Below are 16,523 nucleotides of genomic sequence, written 5' to 3'. Positions count from 1 at the left end.
CAAGACACATAGGTGGATTCGAGATTTTAGGTAGATGCTGCACATGGTACAAGCCAGTTCACTGTAGTGTAGTTACAACCTAGATAAAAAGATCTTTAAACATATTTTAACACATAAAAAGAAACACTTATGTTCATGTTTATAATGCCACTTTCATTATTAAATCAGACTTAATTACCTGTCGCTGGCCAGGCAGATGCTATGTACAAACACTTGACACAGCAGAGACATCGAAGATGGGGTGCTGAATACAAACATGTCAGATAAAGGAACCGGGATTTTGGTGCTTTTCAAAAGGTCCTGCAGTGGCAAAAACAGAACGGCTCTAGGGGATCACTGTGGCAACATTTTAAAAAGTCCATTAGCATCACAGGTCGAAGAGGAGTGATGGCTGGCTTCTTGCATTTTACCGAGAATAGAAAATCAATGGTCCCTGTAGTCCTTTAGTTCTTGGATTAGTATGTCAACTGCCTGGTGTCAGTATAATGTAGTCTTATTCTCACAGTGTCTGCATTGTGCCATGGAAAAGAGAGGGCAAGATGGCATCCGGGATGAGACATGTCTGTCAGGGGAGGTTGGGACCCTCCTCGCCATCAATGCCACTCAGCCTGCTCCCAGGAAAGTGCTGCTTTAACCTCAGTGCCCGCAGAGTTCAGACAAGTGATGGGTTGTCCTGTTGCACAGGCCATCGATTGTCACCCCATGTCAGAAATCTCCATTCTCTTCTCATCACAGAATCCCCACGGACCAGAGTGTGGTTTGTACTTAAGCTTAGATGGTAGATCTTGAGAGAGCTGATATCAAAGTACAACCCCGCTGATGGAGAGAGAAAACAAACGTCTGGAAACTGTTTCCGCAATAAATAATGTACACTGTCAGTTGTTCGAGCAAAAATGAGGATATTAGCGTCTTACTGAGCAGCATGGATTCAATAGGAATGGATAGATGATGCTGGCTAACACCAATTGCTTTGGGCATCACTCTTGGAGAAAAGTAGCCCTGCCTGCAGTCAGGCCTGCTCTCAGGACTTCTTTCTACAGACATCAAGTTGGCCAGACTTCACACAGGGGGATCTATGCAGGACTCAGACAGTGAGACGGTTCTCTGATCGATCTGCAAAACCGCTGCAGGCAACATCCATCGTCTTCATGTCTATTTGCAATGGGCGAAAAAAAACCCAAAGGGCTATCAGTGGAAGAAGGATAAGGCTTGCACCAGTGAAATCCTCTTCAATCGTCTCCCTCCTGTTAATTATTTACATTCATCTTCAGGGAGGCCTATAATTCCACTAACATTCTGTGCTCCCTGTCAGTCAGGATCCACCTTCAATCTTCCGGAGTCCTTATGGCATTTAAATCGAGACTTACCTTGGGGTCTTCTAATCAAAAAGATCAGCTTAAAATATGCTGGGCAGCATCTGTGCTAACCTAGCTCCCTCATCTCTTTCTCCTCTTCATATATAAAAGTGAATGTTAACTACCCCGTTCTCCTTTCAATCTCTCAGTCATCAATAATTCACAATGTTATTGAGAAACACTACCTGAACCCTGTATTGACAGAAATCCAAGCACTGTCATTCCCTCAAGGGCGTCATAATTGGATACCCCCAGAGGCCACTGATGAGAAATGCAGAGCAAAGGGGGAAAAGTGGGACGATTGTTGTTGTTTTCTCCATTTTGTGTTTCCAATTTTAACTTTCTATTTCAGGAACCCCAGTCTGACCTCACGGGTGAAGTCGGCAAACAAATCGAATGGAGGACTTTCCCTTGACTATGTGTTTGAGGATCCCAATTATAACTACAAAAAGGAATCACTGAACTGTTGGTAAATTTATTTCCGTATTGCACTGTGGGAAATTTATTTAATTTGCGTTTGTTTGTTTGCTTGTTTTAGGGGCGACGGGGCTGACTTAAATACATTATAAAGGACAAACCAATTTTAATTGATACCATCCTAAATGTTAAATCAGGTGTTCTCCCTGTAAACTGATTCAACTGCATGGACATTATGGAAATACAACACCTCTGTTCAGATGCTGTACATTGTTGTCTGCTCTGGTACTAAAGCAATGATGAAAGTGCTGATATAAAGGAGGAAAGAGCAGATATAATCTCCTGTCACAGTGCACTTTACACACCATCACGGTGCCTGCATCTGTCACGATTTGCACAAAACTGCTGACCTCTCGCAAGGGCATAAGAGATGCACAGGTTATCCAGGGAAGCAGCCAACAATCCAGACGGGATCAAAATAAGCTAATAAAATGCTTCAATAAAATGTGGTGAGAATGATGTCAGCCATTAAAAAGGTTTGTTGTTGCCAGGTGATGGGCATTCAGACCAGAACTAAAGCTAAGACGCCACTGCCTGTGCTCTCAGTCAAAGCAAGCCAGGTGGTTAAAAGCTTTGGTGATGTTTATACATCCCCTAAGGTGAATAAACAAACTCATGGGAAGAGGAGCGCAAAGAGCTAAGAGGTTTGCCTGCAGCCATGTGGGTGTGCCTACACATTTATTTGTCATTTATTCATCTATTTATATCTACTTTTTTATTTTATATCCTAAGTTGCACCATTTACACCAAGCAATACGTTGAGAAGACTGTGTATACAGTTTTCTAGAGTGGTGACTTGGCAGGCTGTGATTCAGCTGTCACTGCAGTAGGCAGTCAAAAAAAAAAAAAACAGTAATCCTAGGAAACAAAAGCAAAACCTCATGCATAAGCAGAAGTATGCCAAGCTGGCCGAAATCACAACAAGAATGAGACTTTTTGTTGTGCAAACAGCAATACAAATAATGGGTTAGAAGCTTATCTTGCTTATGATCCTATTGTATACTCAACTGCTTTATTGCTAAAATAAAAAGCCAACAGTGACTGTAGAGTGGGCGTGGGCTTTTAATCAGACAACAGTGTAGGAAAAATCTGCTCTGGCATCAGATAAATAAGCAGAGCGGTGAGGTTTATATAAGGAAGCTTGAATTTAAAAAAGACCCCCATGAGGTACAAGTGTACATAAAAATCCTCATACTCATGGCTTTCTCACAACAAATGCAAAGACATGAAAAAGACCTAGGCAATCAATACTTCAAAGGTTTTACTTGCATTTTCATGATTTGACAAGACTCAATCAGTGCTAAAACCTGCACCACTGATAAAATGAGTCAGAAGATGGGCAATCTCTTTTTTGCTTGCTGTTGCTGAGGATGCTTCAACCGAGGACCACCACTGTAGAGGACTTCACAGTGGCTTTGTGTCCATTAACTCGGCAGCGGACGAAAAGAGAGTGCGAGTTCTCTATTAACACAGAGGTTCTTTGATCTCCATCTTCCCTGTGGTACCAATTAGTTTGCTGCACCGTTTGCATTTCAAACTCTTCACACTTCCTATTTTGAAAGACATCCTGCATGAATTATCAATCTACCACAACTTTTGTTCCCTCCTAAAAAGTGAGTTTCGAGGGGGATCTTTCTAAAGTTCGGGTTCGGGTCACTCAAATGAGGGGTCGCCGGGAAAGCTGAGAGGCATAAGGTATCTGTTACTTGTCTTCCGCAACCAATCAATGGTGTTTTCACCCTGTGTGGAAATGTTTTTATTTCACTATCATGCAATGAGGGGAGCGCCTGACCATTTCTCTTAGTCTTGACAAAAGAAGAGGTCACAATTTCAGCTGTGCCAAAGCTGATATTTATAGTCAAAAGATAAAACAGAGCAAGGCAGAGTAGTTGAGAATTGATCAAAGGAAGATAAATAGCTGTGAAGATTCTTCCGCTGCCTTTATCCCTTGTTAGCGGAGGCAATCACACAACCGTCACCGAGAAGATCCATCGCCGTCACATTATCCCAACAAGATTACAAGGAATGGGGGGGAAGCTAGCAAGGGAATGTGTGACAAAAGTACATTTTGTGAATTTTGGTTAAGGAAGAACAAAAGCAGCAAGCCCTGCTTTTATAAATGAATGATTTTTGCAATCTGACTGGTCGATGCTGATGAAGGGAAATATAAATCAAGGCTAAGAGTGAGGCTTCTTGGCGAGAGTGCTGCACGGAGATAATGGCATCATCATGCCTGTGTGGCTCACTGTTCCTGGGAAGATTAAATACTTTATCATTGTCTTTGGGACAAACATTCTCCGTACGCAAGCATGCATCCAATTATTAGATGCCTTTTCCACTCAAACCCAACATCCATGTGTCAGCTTCATCCCATACTAGGAGAAAAGGGAGAGATGAAAAGAGACAGCAGTCTTATCATGACAGTGCTACCTATCAGGGCAGTAGCCCACGGTGGCAGCTGACCTCACTTTTATTACCACCGTCTCACACTGACGATATCATCTTAACACATACTGAAAGACCCAGAAGCTTTCAGGCTCAGTTTATCTCATTTTATGGCTGTAAAAACTCCATCTTGCCCAAGTCAATGGCCACGGGCTAGCATACACCAAGTAGCAGTGTGGCTCCTTTCACCTCATCAAAGGCTCCAGTGTGACATGGAACAAGAGAGGAAGTTAGCAGGAGCTGGGACATCAAACATGGAAATGGAACATGAATACTGACAGTAAAAGGACAGAAATCTCAATGAGGAGGAGGAGGAGCTGGCAGAGGGGGAGATGGCAGTATCTCACAGATCACTGATCTGGAATCAGATACTCAATCAATTCCACCACTCAGTTTCAGGTTAGCAGGTCCTGCTACAACACCAAATTACTAACAGGCCTAAATTACTTTAATGATTACTTACAGTAGCCAAATGACACAAATGTAGAACGACCCTCGACACTGCAATATAGAACTAACCAGCTTTGGGCTCAATCCCTTGTTGGATGATTCCCTAAAAATTTCCTTTGGGATTAATTAAGTACTTTGAGCATGAGCTACAAGAGTCAAAACAACACAACATAAGTGATGGAAAATTTCCAAGATTTAAGAAATGAGGAACTACTGCAAAGTAACAGATTGCAATTCTTGACCTCTTTTTAGTAGAAACAGAGAATCTCATCTTTACCGCTTTGCTGGGTTAAATGGGTTTTACCACAATTAAACCTTTAAAAGCTACAGCAGTTTTAAAAATAACATCCATCTAATGTCCCCTTGCAGCTTAGGTAGTCTCAGATGGATACACAAAAACAAAGTAACACTCATGTTAATGACTAAGACACTCCCCCAGTGTTTCTTTTAATGAAAACAGTGGAGGCCAAAAGATTCATCACTTCTGACAGAATACACGAATGTTTCTGCATGGCTAGATTGGCTGCATACATACATGTTGAGTAAGCTGACATTTTTTATGATTCCTCTAACTCACAGATGCTACATAACCTGAAAACAAGATTAAGTTATCACATAACTTGGCATTGCTCAGACAAATAGGGCTTGTACTAGTTATTTATTTATCATATTTAGAAAGCAACCTTTCTGCTTAGCTGATTAGTCTTCTGCAAAAAAAACCTGGTGACAAATGATCAGAACTACTTGCACCTCAAGTGATCCAAGTCATTTTCAGGTCCATTGGAGGCATACAGTACATCACTATTGTCGGCTCTCCTATAGACCATCTTTGTTGCACTCCTGAATGGGACTGTTGGCTGCTTGCATTCCTGCATGTGTCTGAGTTGTGTTAAAGCTTGGCTTGGATCTCAGTATAGATAATGTAGCCTTCCAGCACTTAAGGAGGATAAGTCCTTATCTCTGTCTAAATACCCAACAGTCATTAGAGGCAATGGGGCTCCCATGGAAGTCAACTAATTACAGTTCCAATCATCATTCTTCCCAACATAAAGATCAATGCATTGGGCATTGTATTTATGATGACATTTTCACTACCTTGACATGATTAACTCCTGAAGTGAGCATTAATCATTATTTAAATGAGATTTTTTTTCCTAAAATGATGAGCTTAACTGAATTACTGAACACACATAGAAACTATGCCTCTTAATATCTGCTGCCTGGTGTCTAATTGTGTGAAAATCAGTGTTACCTTGACAGGCAGATCTCTAAAGCTTTTCAAGTCAAGAGTCCTCGTACAAAGCTCCATGTCACCCCACAAATAAAACAACACCACTTCATTGAGGTAGATCAAAGTAGTGCATGTAGCATTCATCTGTCAACTCCCTCACCATTCCTCAGCTGAAGAGTTCCACTCATCTGCATTTTTCAGTTTTTAGAGACAAGAGAAAAAACAGACACAAAGAGAATAAAAGAAGTTGAGAATAGACCAATTCACACTGGGAGGGTGGTGTATTGAACAAAAAAAAGACAGGAACACATAAATTAAAAGAGAGAGAGACACACAAAGAAGGTCTTCTTTTACCTGCAAACACAGAGTCTGATTCTGCTCCCCCCCGCCCCCTCCATCCTTCCACTAGGCTTGACCAGGCAGCTACAATAATAGAAAAGCAGAGGGACAAACGGGGCCATCTATAAGGGAGCTAGATACTGGCATGAGCATGCAGTTGAGCCTGGGTGGTGGTGTCATTAAGTGTGAGTGCGTGATAAATGCACTCTGCTTGTCGTATTTGAGATTCTCATTAGTCTGTGTTCAGGAGGAGACCTGGGGCCATTACTCTTGCAGCTGCCCTGACATGAGGCTGAAGGTGTCTGTATATGAGAGCAAAAGAAAGTGTGTACTTCGAGAGGAATTCTTGTATGCGTAGAGGCATTTTAGGTGATGTATGACACCTTTTGATAGCCATAGTCAAAGGTCCTGTGTCCTCACACAACAGACAGGCATGCTGATTGTATGACTTGGAAGTCTCAATAGTCATAATTCATGATCTTAATTATCACTTCCCACTGTGGTTTCTATTTAAATAACAAATTGGTGTTTGGTGAATATATTTTGTGTCACCTTAATACTATTTTAAAGGTGATACAAATTTCTTTTCATGTCTTGTGATTTTACAAAGTCTCATAATGCAAGTCAGCAAAGAAACAGCAGAAATAGAAGCTTGCGATTTAAAATATTTTCTATGTTCCCCGTTTAATTTTTTTGAACTAGATTTAGAGTAGGCACGCTACATTCACCATTTCTGGTTTTTTATGAAGACTAAAGAGAAAAATCACTGGCATGGTCCATAGGGATAAGTGGTGTGATGACTCTCCATATCATTTCAGAGATAAAGAACAAGACATTAGAATTCAAAGCAATGTAGTTTGAGGTACCATGTCAACATTTGCATCCGTCTTACATTTTCCATGCAATCCCACCACTAACAACCCTGGGAGCATTCTCAGCCCTACTCACAATTCTCCTATAACATAAATGAAGACACAGGATCAGTCCAATCACAAACATCTCAAAAACTGAGGCTACGTGTTAACTTATTACAACAGCAAGTGTAACAACAGCTGACTCGTTAAACTTTAAACTGTGTTTAAAGACCACGGTGTATGATAAACTACTTTTCCTATGAGTAATCGTGAATGTTACTTCCAAACAACCTTAAGTGGTACCCATAGGATAATAACTCTTCCAGCTTCTTTGGTATAATGATAGCAGTTAGCTATTATCTAGAAAACACAGTATGTGCAATAGTACTACATGAAAATGTATTGTAAAAGCTGCCTGTGTCGCAAACTAACATAATGGCTGCTCAGTACCTTTGAATATGAATGTGTAAATAGGCTATATGTCCCCAGGAAACATTAGCATATTAGCTGATGCTATGTAACAATACATAATTGCACATTTTATTCAAGTTTCTTTTCAGTTTGACGTGGGAGCTGAGAAGAGGTAGCTTCCACTCTAGCTCGACAGCCTGCGTCAGTGGCTGTTAAAGTCGTCTGGACGTCTGGTCCAATCAATACTCAGCGACAAGCATCTGCCCAGGTCTCCTGTTACTGTACCTCTGTCTTCATAGCTGTCTCAGGCTGTTTTCCAGACGACCATGTGCTGCTGGCTCGGCAATGAGACTTATCACAGAATAACACAGGTAATGTGATGCCACACAGGCCGGCCGCTGACACTTTAATTTGTCACTGGCGATAGGGTTTGTCAAACTATTCCTGGAGTTCATCAGCCACCTGGCCTTATTTGCTCACTCTGTAGATGACTTTTCAGCCCTCTTGAGAAATCCTATTCGACAATGACCTTGATGCTCAACTGCTGCATATTTTTCATTATGTACGAGCCTCTGCGGAGCGAGTGCCATGTTGTTCTTCAACTGAAGAATATGTGCTGGGTACTGATGAAGCAGTATGAGAGCTATAAAATCTGATCCTCTTTCAGTAACTGACATCATTGCTTGCCTCAAAAAGAAGAACAGCAATGAGACTGTTCAGATCTCAGAGGGGTAAACTCTCGGAAGATGAAAGCAGAGAAAAATTTGAACTCTGATTCAAACATTCAGGCAAGTCAAAATGAAAAAAAAATTAAAGGTAAATAAAGAGACAGGTAGACTATTTCGAGTCTAGGAGAAACTCACTGAGATAACTATAAAGTTTCTCAAAAATATGCATGAGCTAATTTAAACGCAAACCTGCACACCTCCAGAGGGACAGTGAAAGTGTTCGCAGGTTATCACTAGAGGAATATATCTGCATTATTTCTGAATCTTTGGTGCTTTTAACTTCATAACTTTTACAGTTCCTTTGATTTAAAAGTTTGTACATTTTTAAGCTGTGACATATTAACAAACACAAGTGTTATAAATGCATTTTCATGATTTGCATGTAATTAGAGCGAAGTCCATCCAAACTCCAACCGTTCCCTGAAACAGTGCAACAATTCCCTGAAAGTGACTTGAAAGTATAAAACCAAAGCCTGAGACAAATGCAAGCACTCTTGATGAACTCTTATGTGTATATGAGGAAGAACAGTTGTCATTTGTCTTTTTATGTTTGTTTATAAGTCTTTGACATAGATTCACAGTATGGACCCAAACCTATAAACACTCTCTACAATGTGAAAACAGAGTTTTTCTTTATACACTGAATTTCCAAACTTTGGACACTGGATGGAGGCCAGGGAGAGGTTTGCAAACAAAAACGTCTTTAAAGAAATTGCAAAAGAGGTCCATATTTACTTTCCCTAAAAGGATCCATTAGCCAACCTGAGAGTTGTAATACAAAATTCCCTAAAGCTTAAACTTGGACCAGGGGTCAGTTGAGGGCCATAGGCTGCAGGGCTTGAAGGTATACAAGAAAGAAACATGCCTGCTTCACCAAAGGGCATTCTGAAATTATTAAACTCTAACCTGAAGTCATCTAGCATACCTTTAAATTCCAATTTAACATGTTCAGTCATTTTTTGATTGCAGTGCAGTGCTATGTGTTGCACCCCAATCGACAGCTAAAAGCCTATACACAAATGAGGACTTTCTGCAGCAGAGGAATGAGGAAGATTCACTTTAATCTCCATGACTTTACTTCCTTGCTTCTGTCCCAGGGATTTGGTACTACAGATCTCTTTTTTCTATGCTTAAGCCCTCCGGCCATATGCTACTGCCGCCCAGACTGTGACACAAAAGGCTTTTAATCAGTCTTCTCAATAACAGAGCACATTCTGTCATTAAAAACAGGCTTTGAGGCTTGCTTCAGTCTCTCCTTCAAGTCTGTTGGCTGAAGGCAGGTCTGAGATGCTACATCTATTGCAGTTCTGTGGTTTTCTGATCTACTTGCACTGGCTGAGACCTTAATACTGTCCACAGCACAATTCTCTGTGTTTTGAGAAAGACCGTAGCTAGACTACTCAAACTCTGAAGTCCCTAATCGCCAACCCGAACCCTTGTTTTGCTTGCACACACTATATACCCTGTTGCAGACAAACTGACACAAAAAAATGTAATGAGAAACTAAAACCTGTAGCCTGTATATTCAAGGATTTCCTGAATTAAAACAGGGCTTATGTGACAAATAACCTATAGAAACCCTAGAATAATAACCATAGAACCCAAAATTGATGTGTTACAAGAAGGATTTTCTAGAGCACTGATTTTGGCACAAACAAAGACAAAAAAGTAAAAAAAAAAAAAAAAAGGACCCAAAAAAAACAAATTACTATTTCAACTTGGCGAGACAGTGTCAAGCTAACAAGTGCAAACAGCCGAAAGCTAAACATCAGAGATCCTATTCCATCTCAAGCAGCTCTTTTGGATTCCAGCCAACTGTCCAAACAGATCAATTTTAATGTGCACAGGAGTTATCTGAAGGGTGAAAGTGACAGAACTTCAATGGGCAAATATATGAACTTTATTATAATTGAATTAATCTAGGCTTTGCCCTCAAAGTAAACATTATTCAATAGCATAGAGCATTACCATAAATTATGCTTAAATCTAGACCAACTCTAAAATAAGAGCCACTATTTTATGACCTTTACTTGTTGTTTAAGACAAAAAATATTAGCAAACTGTTGACCCTTTGCTCATTTAAATTGTAATTATAAACAGCCTTGAGTCAAACTTTGGAGGGCTTCCTGACTTTCACCTCAATGCAATCCAAAACCTTCATTATCCAAATTCACTTAATGTTTCCAACCTGAGCAGAAGGATAAAATGACTTAGAGATGTGAGAACTGGGAGTGAAGTAAAGCGCACATCCACATCACTTGAATTTTGTTCTTGACACAGATGTTAAGCCTGAGTGGTGTACGGCAGGGCTGCAGCCATGTTTGCTGACATTGTAGAAGCAGTTACGCTTCTACTTCTTTCCCATTACAGGGAGATGATTTATTTAAACTTAGCTGCAGGTTTGTTTTTGCACTCTATATTCTGGAAGCTTTTTGTTTCAGTGTGAATATGGCCAATGTGAACACGAGTCCTGGTTATGGGGAGTGAGGCCAGCAGACTGTTTGTTCTGACATTGAAAGAGCTGTTATCACAAACAGAGAGTTGTTTTCCTCCTCACAGCTTGCCGGCTGTGCTTAAGCACAGACGCACAAATGCATTTGTATGCATTCTTGTAACAAACTGACAAACTGGCTCCTGTCCAGCAACTCTGAGTGTCTAATAGCGTGTGGACATCTCATAAAACACTGCATGCTGTGTGAGGTTTGCACTTTTCTTTCTTTTCTTTTTTTTTTGCTAAGCTGGCTAGTTAAGCTAGCCCCAAGAAATTGCATCATTTCTGCTTTCCCATGTGAGGTTAATTAGCCATTGATAAATATAAAAGTCAGCAAAAAGTTGCTTTGAAGTCCAAATATTAGTCTGAGAGGTATGTTTCAGAGAAAAGTCGATTTGGCTCTCTCTGTAGTTATAAAGCTCATCAAAACACTGTTGAATACCAGATTAAATAGTGATCTGTAAAAAGAATAATTCACTGCTTGAGGAAAATCATGAAAGGAGACTCTGCCATTTGAGATCTTTGCTCTACAGATGCCTGTTAGGGATGCAAGGAATACATTACATGTGTTGATCGATATTCCCTGCTTAGGGCTCGCGAGTTCACTGAATATTAAACAACCGTGGGAAAGTTATCCTGTCACGTTCCAGGTGAGGAGCGCTAAAGCCAGCAATTATCCCATCCTCTCGCCCACATACTGAATGCAGGCTTTTAATGAAAAGAAAATCGGATCCATTAACGATCCCCTTTCATTTGGAAAACCTGTACTTTTAACGGTTAACTCAATTTAGAGCCAAATGTGACTAGCAGATTGCTTTCCCTTACGAAAGACACATGTTTATATTCTAACAGTGGCAATCATGGCTAAGAACTTTAAATCAGACTAATTACAACTGACTGATATTTGCATGGTGGTTTTTAATGTACTAGCACTGGGGTGTTTTTATTGAGGCACCCAAAGGACATTAATACATACTCAAAAATGTTTTCTGCAAATCAGCAGAAGGTTTACTCACATCAGGCAGACTGTCGCCAAGGGAACTAGGGGATTGAGGGTCAGTTCGGTCTAGAATTCCATGACGTGGTTTTCCTCTTTTCTCATGATCAGTTAGGTCATGCAGGTGTCCATGAGTGCATCCTCGCATACGCTTTTTGGCGACGATTGAAATGTCACAGCCTACATAAAGCCATGTGACACATGCCAAGGCTCAAGTAAGCCTAACCACATAGTGAAGTCTGCCTTGCGCGCATACTGTGCACAATTTAAGCGTGATTGGGAGGAGGGTTTGCCTTGTTGTTCCAGGATGAATAGAAGCCGACGAGGGAGAGTTTGGTATCCACCCAGAGAAGAATTAGGAGCTTTTATGATCAGCGTGTGGAGAGAGCGAGAGAGGCGTTTTTCTCCCTGGAGATCAGATGTTAGCCCGTTGCCAATTCTAAGTTCCCTATTATAGATGACGTTTGCTGGCCTGTGCGCAGTTTTGGAGAATGGTTTCAAATCAGAATTATCTGATCATACTGCTTCTAAGCAGCTTTGTCATGTAACTCTATTGAAGCCATATAAGAGTCAGCTGAGTGAACATAACATAGATGTAAAGACTTAAAATCCAATCACATGTTTTTACTGGGTTTATCTTGTCCGACGAAAATATCTTGATGTTCCAGTTCTAGTTGGGCATTGCTATGTTTGTCCAAGTCTGACAACATGCCAAGACTTTGTACAGACTCGTACTCCTACCCTCTACCGTGTATTGAAGACTGTATCGATCAGGTAGGGGTAGAAAAGTTCATCAGTAAATTTGATTTTCTGAACCGCTGCTTCAGGAAATCCTGTCATTGATCTGGCCTTTACAGTGTTTTGGCGTGTACGTGAATTCAGTACTTGTTGTGATTTTTACAGACCACAACCCATTAACCTCTCAGTTCTCTGCAGTTCCCCAATCAAACACTGGTTCGTTGGGCATTTCATCAGTCTTACACTAAGATAAGACATATGTTGCACTGTCTTCCTGTCTGATGGTATCTACGCCATCTCCACTCTAAAGCACCCGCTTGTTTTTGTGTTAAACTGACAACTATTTGTAAGATACTACAGCAGGAATTTTAGTAGTTTAACTGTTAACCTGTCCATGACCCTTTACCTTTTTGCTCAAGGTACAAGAGTGCCAACATTATAAAGTAAAGCTTGCTTCATTTTTTCATTTTACACCGATTCGTAACACATAGTCTCTTGTGTATCCACACATAATTTAAGCTAAGATGAGTATATTTTAATGCAGCTCCAAAGAAAACCCAATTGGGGAACAAATTTAATATCCCTTGGAAGGCCTAATGAGCAATGCCAGTCCTGTCAGGAAAACTATAATTTTACCAGAAGTCATGTTGCAATAAAAAACACCCATGGGGATTCTAGACGAGTTGCACCAAAGCCTCATGGGCAAACATTGTTAAGACAGCAGCTCTGTAAATAGAACAGCTGGCTGACACGTACAGTACACCGGCAAAGCTATGCCTATCGTAGGCTCTTTTTTTAGGGCTCCCCGACTCTCACCGGCCTACCATTAGTCTGAGCTCTGTCTCTCTGTCAAAATCCCTGAGCATCCCTTTGCCTCTCTGAGCGGATCCAAGCAAAGAGCCTATGACAGTTAGCGAGCGCCTCCACTGCACACATCATTGATACTAATGGGGACGGAAGGCTGGTGTAGTGTGGCATGTGGAACAGAGTTTGTTGGGGTGTGTGTGTAGGCATACGTGTGTGTGCATGCACGTATGCGCTAACCAAAGTCAGGATTACACAAGTGAAGCGTGTTTGGCTGCTCTGTGGCACAGAGATCAATTCATGTCGTTACAGCAAATGGCATGACAACCAGTCTCCTCCCCATCACCATCTGCCTCCTGTGTGCCAATTTGTCACAGCACATCCAAGTGTGGCCATGCCTTCATTTAACACTGAACAAGAGCGCAAGTCAGGAATGAAGATGGGAAAAAGGGTAAGGAGGAGAAAATTAGGGCACTGACAAAGACTCAAGCCCTCGAGACATGCAGTGAGAGAGGTCAACTGAAGTTTATCAGAGGGCAAAGACAAAGGAATATACACGGGGGGGGGGCATCCTGGTGACTCCAGTACAAACCACATTGCAACACCCTGGGCTAAAACGTGGGCCAGCACGTATGTCACATCTTCTAACCATATGAGTTTTTAGGAAAAGGCAAAAACAAACTAAAAAAATAAAAATTTAAAAAAATCCACAATTTAATTTTGAAATAAAAAGGAGGAAACAGAGACAGCTGCATTCTCAGTGTGTTACTGATTTAGAGACAGCTTTCCTTATTTGTAGCTGAAAAGACAGGTGCTAAAACTAGGGTCATGCAGAGAAGTGATGGGGTGGAAAAGAATGTTAATCTGTTATCTGAATAAACTGGGGGAAAAAAATAGACAACAATTCTAAAATGTTAACCCCTCTGTGATTTTCATTCATATCATGCAGGTTCGAAAATTTAGCTCAGTGCCCTGCTTGTAAAGTTGTACAAATTAAGACAGAGGGCAGGATTTGCCTGCAGCTTTCGGCTGCTATGGTTTGGCGTGCAAAGACCCTTTTTGTTTTTCTTGCAAAACCATGTGGGCCATGAACAAATGTTCATACATCTAAACTATGCATCAAACTATGCTTCACAGTGCCAGCACTGTGGAGTGAGTAGGTGACAAGATATGAAAGCAATGCCAGTCACTCTCTTTCTGCCCCCATCTCTCTCTCTCTCTCTCGCTCACATTTTTGGCACCATAATACCACTATTCAACAGAGTGGTCTGATCATGTTTCACGCCTTTGCACCCGCACTGACTGCTGTTCTGTCCCATTTCACCCTTTTTGATACGTCTTTGTGTCATCAATAATGACAGGCAGAAAATGGGTGTCCACATCGGGGCCCCTTATGCCACCGTGATGCCAGTGATCCGGTTCAACACCAACAACCTAATTCCTACAAACTCAACCTTCTAACCAAGCTATCATGTATTGTTTCCCTGCTGTCAGCACACCGCAAAGCAAGAGCGGTGGGCTCCTATTCATTCTGACTGACGCACAACACTCTACAATGGTCCTGTGCTGCACATATGCAGAGCCAGCCAAAAGAGGGATCACACAACAGTGGAGCTTTGAAAGGTGGTATGAATAAAGAGATCAAGAGTCCAACATGAGCATTCATAGTGTCAGATCATCGTAAATAACAGCTCGTGGGGACAAAGCCTCTGCCAACCCCAGGAAAACAATGTGTTCGAGTTACAAACGATTTTTACACGTTTATTTGTCTACCTGTTTCTGTGAGGCAGAGCTTTGCTTGAAAGCCCTCGAGTCATTTTGCTTTTGGAAAAACACAAAATGAAATCATGACCTGCACTGTGTCATACAATCAAGCTCTTAACTGCCAAATGGTTTTCTCTTATTACTATGGCCAATGTGAGCCTCACAGGGTATGAACTTTATGCACTCAAATTCGTGGCAGACAAACATGTCATCATTTCTCACATTCATCATCAATACACAAAATTGTGTGAAATTATGCTTCTGAAAGAGTTTACAGCATGCACAGAGGAACGCAGTGTAAAGCCTGGTCATGGTTAATTTGATGTATTTGTGTTGCATGCTTAAAACATCCTCGCCTGCGTTTCTGCAACCATTACCTCCATTTTTTCTGGTACATGTTTGGCTTCTCTCAATGACGTGTCTAAGGGCAGACGATGCTGCATGCTCTACAGATCATAAAGCCATCTAAAGCAAACTTCTGTTTTGTCCTGCACTGCTGAATTCAAAATTTAGCATGGAAATCAAATTCTTATATTCAATCTGATGGAAGTTGGTCGTTTCTAATGGTGCCATCAAGCTGCCACTTTCAATCAATCAATCAATGTACTTTTGGGTAAACCTCATGAACCGTTTGATTGCTTATTAAATCTTAAATATTGAACACAGCAAAATGCAAAGGAGTGAAATCAGGTGTCCAGGAGCCCTCACTCAAGTACAATGCTGGAAATATCCTAAGATATTATCCTGATTACAGATTGGGAATTCCTTAACCCAAAATGAAGGGAAAAATTTAAATCAAGGGAAAGCTAAAACTGAACTTACAAAGGTGTTTGTCACATCCAGCAATCCACCAATCTCTGCTGCCCCTTCGTCTCTCGGGAAAGGACCTCGGCAGCCGTGTGCAGAAGGGGTTATGAAGATAAGGTGTTTGCAGGGTCTTCAAGGATTAAAAGTCTCTTTGAGGTCTTCCATTCAAAAAACGTTCAATCTTCAGTGAACTTCCTCTGAAAGCAAACAGAGAAAAAAAAATGAGAATGTAAAGCAGAATAAAGACAGCTGCACTGCAAACACACTGCCGAAAAACCTCTGGGGTTCCTTAAACGGGGCCACTGACCCAAAGAGATCCCACAGAGAGGGGCTCTATGTCCTCTCAGTGTAAACTCCTCAGTCCCTCTGCTGTCATAACATCACAACCAACACAAGCAGAAATGGAAGCAGATGTGCTGGTATAGGCAAGCAGCTTCATGTTGCTTATAGACCACATTGCTCTTTCCCAGTCCTATATTTTCATTCCCTCTTTCAATTTTATGATTTATGAGTGTGCATTCACTGTGTAATAAAACAAACAATATCAAATATGTATAAACAAAAAGACAAATTCATGATTATTCAGCACGAATGCACAAACCTCTGCCCACACTCTCTGCATATGTACACAA

General features: G+C 41.1%; 1 protein-coding gene across 6 annotated transcripts in view; it reads right to left on the bottom strand.

Annotated features, from left to right (window-relative positions):
• Positions 1–16,523, bottom strand: part of sema6cb (semaphorin 6Cb) — a 146,238-nt gene that overhangs the window by 68,979 nt on the left and 60,736 nt on the right. For 5 of the 6 annotated variants that reach the window (XM_005739218.1, XM_005739222.1, XM_005739223.1 and 2 more), the window contains one exon: positions 15,907–16,088. The gene's annotated coding sequence lies outside the window, so the exon portion shown is untranslated. Of the gene's footprint in view, positions 1–6,118; positions 6,138–15,906; positions 16,089–16,523 lie in introns of those variants that run through there. The other variant, XM_005739221.1, reaches the window with a different exon arrangement.

The sequence above is a fragment of the Pundamilia nyererei genome, unplaced genomic scaffold (genome assembly GCF_000239375.1).
Source record: "Pundamilia nyererei isolate P.nyererei 1_Seehausen unplaced genomic scaffold, PunNye1.0 scaffold00090, whole genome shotgun sequence".
NCBI lineage: Eukaryota > Metazoa > Chordata > Actinopteri > Cichliformes > Cichlidae > Pundamilia > Pundamilia nyererei.
This window is presented reverse-complemented; position numbering and strand designations above follow the sequence as displayed.